Here is a 7,811-nt window from a genome sequence, read left to right as displayed (position 1 = left end):
TCATTTTTTCGGATGAATCCAGGTTCTGTTTACAGCATCATGATGGTCGCATCCGTGTTTGGCGACATCGCGGTGAACGCCCATTGGAAGCGTGTATTCGTCATCGACATACTGGCATATCACCTGGCGTGATGGTATGGCGGCACGAATGGCGAAATGTCATTTTTTCGGATGAATCCAGGTTCTGTTTACAGCATCATGATGGTCGCATCCGTGTTTGGCGACATCGCGGTGAACGCACATTGGAAGCGTGTATTCGTCATCGACATACTGGCATATCACCTGGCGTGATGGTATGGGGTGCCATTGGTTTCACGTCTCGGTCACCTCTTGTTCGCACTGACGGGAATTTGAACAGTGGACGTTACATTTCAGATGTGTTACGACCCGTGGCTCTACCCTTCATTCGATCCCTGCGAAACCCTACATTTCAGCAGGATAATGCACGACCGCATGTTGCAGGTCCTGTACGGGCCTTTCTGGAAACAGAAAATATTCGACTGCTGCCCTGGCCAGCACATTCTCCAGATCTCTAAGCAATTGAAAACGTCTGGTCAATGGTGGCCGAGCAACTGGCTCGTCACAGTACGCCAGTCACTACTCTTGATGAACTGTGGTACTGTGTCGAAGCTGCATGGGCAGCTGTACCTGTACACACCATCCAAGCTCTGTCTGACTCAATGCCCAGGCGTATCAAGGCCGTTATTAACGCCAGAGGTGGTTTTTCTGGGTACTGATTTCTCAGGATCTATGCACCCAAATTGCGTGAAAATGTAATCACACGTAAGTTCTAGTATAATATATATGTCCAATGAATATCCGTTTATCATCTGCATTTCTTCTTGGTGTAGCAATTTTAATGGCTATTAGTGTAACATCTCGATACTGCAGTACACAGACTTATGTACGTTAGTTTCATTTATATTTGTTAAGATTTTTTTCACTTGTCGCGGTTTTATTTGTCTCGGCCAACTTATTGTCGACAGACCATCTGTCCGGATAACTAATCTAATTCAACAACAACAAAAAAAAGTTCCTGGTATTCGGTTTCTTATTCTGCTGTCGGCAATTTAAGTGATGGCAGGCTCGAAACAGAGATAAACATCGACACGCCTTTAGTTGCAAACGCAGGCTACTGAATATTATCGACACTATTTGGCCAGTATAGCGCGAGAACCATTGTTGATACTGCGTGCTAATGCTTCAGATTTACGGAGCACTAATGAAAATGGAAGCGCCCTTACAAAATAATATAAAAATAATAAACATATCCGTATGGGCCTAACACGCTCATCGCAGCTAACGCGATGCAATTAGCTAATGCAAAAGTCTCGCCAGATTTAATCACTAGATAATCTACTTAGGGTTAAATACTGCACTGCCGGAATTGCGTGCGCCGCATGACTTGAACTGTGGCGTCCTTTCACTAACGGGTTAATAAGCCACAACTATGGCCAGTTACGTCATAGTAACAATATGTAGAGACATAAAGTGGAACGACAGCGGAGACTCAGCTGGAGGCGAAGGAAATTGCCAACTCCGATTCACTGATAGACATCAGTTGTGATCAGCTAACCTATCGGGAAAGGCAACTTTACGTAGTCTCGGAAGGAGATAACATCCCGGAGCACACTGGGCAGCTACCTGATAACCGGCGGTTCACTGCTTTAGAAGCCATGAAGGCGGAAGAAGGCTGCAACGGCCGTGGAGCCTCCAGTCGTCGTAGTCTCTGTGCCACTGGAGCCAGACTCTGTGACTGCCAAGCATCGTGTGACCGCTGACGTGCAGCGGCAATCCCACGTAAAAAGAATTCACGCACAGGCGCGGTCCATTGGAACTAACAACTATTTTTGCACGACTGCAGCCGGCCGAGGTGGCCGAGCGGTTCTAGGCGCTACAGTCTGGAACCGCGCGACCGCTACGATAGCAGGTTCGAATCCTGCGTCTGGCATGGATGTGTGGATGTCCTTAGGTTAGTTAGGTTTAATTAGTTCTAAGTTCTACGGGACTGATGACCTTAGAAGTTAAGTCCCATAGCGCTCAGGGCCATTTGAACCATTTTTTTGTACGGCTGCATCAACAAGCCGGCACTTAGGCGTCGAGTATGTGCTTCTAGGGCAGGCCGCAGACACTTCAAACCAAGAAGCCCTGTTTAGGATCCACTCTGCTCACCCTGGATGGGGAAGGGGGCTGGAAAAGGTCATCCGACTTGACCAACGCTTCCGGAGGATACACCTAACGCGGACGAAATAAACCAATAAATTTATAACTTAGCAACTTGAACCACCCGTAATCTGACACATGAGGATCGGAATAGATGTCAACATTGAGAAAACACAAATTATGCATAAACCTCTACTGAATACCTTGGGAGTCATCTCTCAACTGAACCAATAAACCAAATATTGACACACAAGATGTGCTAGCACAGTTCATGGCCATTTGCGGCACAGAGTCTTCGACAACCATCACCTCAACACTCAGACTCAGCTCCTTGCCAGACCATAATTATAACAATTCTCAGCTAGGGATGAGAGGCCTGGATCATCAATAGAAGACATCTGAAGCTTCTCCAGAAACATCATCAGCAGTGCCTCAGGAGAACACTGACAGTGAAATGGCAAGACAGGCGTACCAACAACAGTATCCTGGAGGATTCAGATACTACTAACATGTAGGCCATCATCGGTAAACAACAACTTCGATTATTTCCTGCATTCCTAATAGACATATACCGAAACAAGCAGTGTATTCCTAACTCAAACAAAGACAACAAAATCAAAGTGGAGAACTGACATGATACAAAGACATTGTGAAGTCACACTTTAAAAAATGCTAAACTGACAGTGGTAATTGGGAAACTGTTGCCTCCCACTGTCAAACACGGTGCCGGACTGTTTACGATGGCTCACAATAATTTGAATAACAAGCTGAAGACTAATATCGGACAAGTTGAACCACAAGAAGGAGCATGAATATATCAAAAACTCAAACTTCCTTCAAACAGGCATCAGAAGGCTCAATGGTATCAACTGACTGCCATGTCTCCTCAGCCAATAGGTGACACCAGATGCAGATATGGAGGGGCACGTGGTTAGCACACCGCTCTCTCGGACATTATCAGCTTTCATGATAGCAGCCACTACTTGTCTATCAATTGGCCTCACAAGGGCCGAGGGCACCCCACTTTCTAACGGTGCTTGTCAGACCAAAATGGTCACCCATTCAAGTGCTAGCCAAGTCCAACAGTGCTTAACTGTGGTGATCTGACAGGAACCAGAGGTACCATTGTGGCAAGGCCATTGGCACAAGGAATATCTCATGACCAACAATCTGCAGCAACGCATGGTTATCATGGACAGGACGTGCCCTCACTGTAATAAAAAATATAGTTCCACAACTGGTCTTTACAGGTACTCGCAAATTCATGGAGGACAATGATTCTCATGGAAGATGAACAACATTAGCACGCCAATGCCTACAATTATGACTACAATGATGATTATGATGATACAAAGAAGGGCTGTACGAATGGATACAGGGCTGTTTGACTGAAGAGAGAGCATCAGAAATTTTGAAAAATCTTAACTGGCAAAAGATGCTGTACATACACCGAGAACTTCCTGAAAAAATTTCAGAATCCATCTTTCAGGACAGAAACAATGAATATTGTTCAGTCCACTGCACAGAGACTGTGCAGATAAATCTAATATGTGGTTTAATAAAAAGCACTCCTACCTCGCTATTCAGAGGGATTCGCTTAGTATTGATGCAGATGTAGACCATATGTCTGTTGGTGAGGGCAGTACTACACGTGCTAGACAGCTCTCCAAACATCCAATCTCTCTTGTGGAGTTATTGTGAAAGGACTCTGAGGAATTTTACTACACTTCTTCCACTGTGCATGGTATGTGTAAGAATGATACTTTCACTGCATAAATCCGTACAAAATGTTCCTGTGACAGGTAATCCCAAGGAGAAATTTTCTTACTTTGGTCACCAAAAAGTCACTACTATGAGAATTCTATTTAACAGTTTCCCTACTTCGAATTCTGTGTAGTTTACATCGATGAATAATGATAAGTTAATCTTTTCCTCTTTGGGTGAAACAGTTACACAATATTCATCTGGAGATTGCGGGTGCATGTTGACTCCAAGCATGCAATCTACTATATCTACATGCATATACTGCAAGTTATAGTACAATGCAGGAAAAAGATTCATCGTGACAACATCATTGATATTATTGCCCGTTTCATTCACATACTGAGTGAAGGAAAAAGACTTGTTTATGTCCCTCTGTATATACCTTAATCTCTCGTTCTTTGCCTCATGGCTCCTGTAGAGGATCTACGATGAAGGCAGCTCAATGGCAAGTATAGGGCAACACTGCACTGTCCAACAGCACAGTGGTTAGGTGGCACATATGCTTCCAGTGTTGGTAACTGAGTCTAAATGACGAAGAAACAAGTGTCAGATCATCTCATTGTGAAGAACCAGGAATCGCAAGAGAAGTGGAGGTCTATCACAATAGAGGTGTAGTGGGAAAAGCAAAAAATTCATTTTCAACATCTTGGACAACACTTTTTACATGACAAAGGTAGCTCCCATCTGCAATCCGTGACTGCTAACGCTTATTCAGAAAGGCTGCCAAATCGAGGCAGCAGCAGAAATGTTGCAGCTGTGTTAGACTGACCCAGGTGATTTCTTTAGCTGCCTGATCGCAGTGGACGGGTTCTGGTCGTATCACTGTCTCTCCATGACAAATAAGCAAAGCTAGCAGTGGAGACGTACAGATTTGCCACAGCTGAAAAAGGAGAAGACCAACCATCACCAGGCAAGGCAATGTGATGTCAAGTGGCTTGTGTGTGTGTGTGTGTGTGTGTGTGTGTGTGTGTGTGTGTGTGTGTGTGTGTGTGTGAAAAAGAGGGGGGGGGGGGGGTGATATGCATGGTGTAGGAGGTTGCCAGAGGCTGTCAAGACAAAGTGTCACAGGGATCTGTCAAACATGTTGTTTTGCCCCGTGAAACCACCCCAGCTCATTCTGCTCAGGACACTCACAAAGGCTGCATGTTTCAAGTATCAAATTCTGTCTCACCTCCATATTGTCCTGATTTGACACTTTGTGACTACTTCCTCTTACTGCACATTAGGAACCTATTGCACTGCAGGCATTTCTGGAATGCTGACAAGAAGTTTTGGGATGGAATAGCCAGAATGTAGGCACCTGCAACTGTGGTCTCCATCAAGTCGTACATCACTGCAAAAAATGTATCACTTTGAGGGGTGAATTGTTAGAGAGGGACGAACAACAAGTTTTCTGGAGACGGCTTGATTTTTCCAACTACCTCTCAATTCTGTGCCTATAATGTCATAGATTCACAAATGTAATCAGTAAAGGCCTAAAAATACTTGAGCATAATAATTTGTGGGGGATATGTAATGAAATGATAACACAGGCGCATACCTAGTTAAGCCAGATGGAAGACTTCACTTCACTGATAGGATACTGGGGAAATGCAGTCAGTCTACAAATCACATTGCTTACAAAGCACTCATGTGAGCCATTCTAGAACACTTCAAGTGTGTGGGGCCAGTATTAAATAGGACTAATGGGGGATACTGAATTTATACAAAAAAAGAGGGATCAGGAATGGTCACATGTTTATTTGAGTCACAGTGCAACATCATGAAAATCCTAGAAAACCTGCTCTGGAAGATACTTGATAACAGACAGCACCTAACCCACAACAGCCTACTTACAAGTTTAGAGAAGCTGCATTAAGTGAGGGATCCAATAATAAACTACAGCCTCCTACTTATCACTCCTGTTGGTGCTGTGAAGAGAATGTTTGACTAATTACAGCAGTCATTCTAACCATGCTCAATAAGTGAATGCAATGGGAAGCACCCAAAATAACTGTTATTATAGAAAGTACCCACTGCCATCCATCTCACAGTTGTTTGTAGATGTTGATTAATACTCTAACGAATGCAACTCCACAATGAGTCACAAGTAATACCACAGCAACCTGGTTTTACATCCAGAAGTTTCTTAATTCAGGTTATTAACATAGCGATCACAACTACATAAGTTTCCATAACAAGCCAGCCACTGGTGCAGCAATAGTACACCTGTCAGCTGCATATAATGCTACAAACAACTAAGCTTGCTTGCAATGCTACACTGAACTTTCATAGACTGTGAGTAGGCTGGTCTAATTCAATCTGTATTATGTAGCAAATGATTCTATGTTTGGTTTGATGACAGAAAAAGCAAATAAAGAAATCAGACTCATGGTTCACCACAGGCTGATCTGCTACCACTAACACTGTTCATCCTATATATGACGGTAGTATCTGTTCCCGAAAGAACAGTTACCGTGGGTGACCATGCAGCTTTGCTAGAAATGAAATGATAATTAAATGGACACCCTAGCTGCAAACAGGCGTTGATGTACTTCATTGGGGACATGTTGAAAATGTGTGCCCCGACCGGGACTCGAACCCGGGATCTCCTGCTTACATGGCAGACGCTCTATCCATCTGAGCCACCGCGGGCACAGAGGATAGTGCGTCTGCAGGGACTGATCCCTTGCACACTCCCCGTGAGATCCACATTCCCAACATGTCCACACCACTACATTCGTAGTGCGCCTAATAGATGTTTGTTCATCCTGCATAATTGTACGAACAGCCAGTCCTCCACTATGCCAGATATTTTCCTGATGCAAGTGACCTTGCACTTTCCCTAAAAGATCCAACATTTAAAGAGGATGAAGATAAGCTTATGAAAGTCATTATTGTTACATCTGCATATTACAGGGATAATGCACTTACACTAAATCCTTAAAATGCTGAGGTATGTGGCCTCCAACTGTGCTCATAATCCACATGACCAAAACTTTATGTGACATGGGGAAGCTAGCTGCTAAAACATATCCTGAGATCTTTGAGTTATTTTAGAGAAGTCTCTCAACCATACGAATTATTGCAACAATACAGCAAGAAAGTTGGAACAAGGAAAGTGGTTTGCAACAAATTGGGGTGCTACTTCTTTTGTTGCCAAAACAACAAGCAAAGGCCCGAGTTTATCTGCGCCAGAATATGCCCCCGCTTCTAGAACAGGTCTGTCCATGATAAGAAAACACATCATCCACAGTGAAACATGTCACAAACACTGGTTTCCTGACAGCCACATCTCTGGACAAACTGTAAAGGTTGCAGGCGCCTCGATTCCAACAATTTCATGATCAGTTCATGACTACTATGAGAAATTCAAACAGTGCACATATTCAGTGTACTACAGCAGCTAAAATGGAGGGTTCCAGTGTAACAGCTTTTTATAGAACCTTGACACCCCTATTAATTTCAAGAGGCTGAGTTTACTGGTATGAAAGTTCCATGCATGACCTGGAGAATGCTCAGTTGACTGAGAGCAGATGTGAAACCAGTGATGACCCATGTGGCGAGACTGGGTGAGTAATATAAGTCTGCAGGCTTTGCAGTATCTTTTCTCTTCTTTCCAGTGCTCCCTTGAAAAACTACACAAAACAAATCAGTGTGCCACAATGTACCTCAGCAATGGTCTGAAAAATTGTAAGAAATTGATGATGTCTGAAGATAAAAACTGAATGATTTATAATCATTCACACTGAAATGAGAATAAGCATAGATGAGGATAACAAGACTTGCAGTTAAACCTTAGAAATAACTACCAACAGTCTAACACACAATTATTACATAGTCTACACCAAGATAACGAATCAAATGAAAATGCATCTAAATAGCTTCTCTCTCTTTGGCAATGC

At 43.5% G+C, this 7,811-nt stretch overlaps 1 non-coding gene across 1 annotated transcript; it reads right to left on the bottom strand.

Moving 5' to 3' along the window:
* Nucleotides 1–6,487: 6,487 nt before the first annotated feature.
* Trnat-ugu lies at nt 6,488–6,562 on the bottom strand. The gene has a single exon. It is a non-coding gene; the product is annotated as a tRNA-Thr (tRNA).
* Between the last annotated feature and the right edge of the window lie 1,249 nt (nt 6,563–7,811).

This window comes from Schistocerca americana, chromosome 8 (genome assembly GCF_021461395.2).
Source record: "Schistocerca americana isolate TAMUIC-IGC-003095 chromosome 8, iqSchAmer2.1, whole genome shotgun sequence".
In the NCBI taxonomy this organism is placed as follows: domain Eukaryota; kingdom Metazoa; phylum Arthropoda; class Insecta; order Orthoptera; family Acrididae; genus Schistocerca; species Schistocerca americana.
This window is presented reverse-complemented; position numbering and strand designations above follow the sequence as displayed.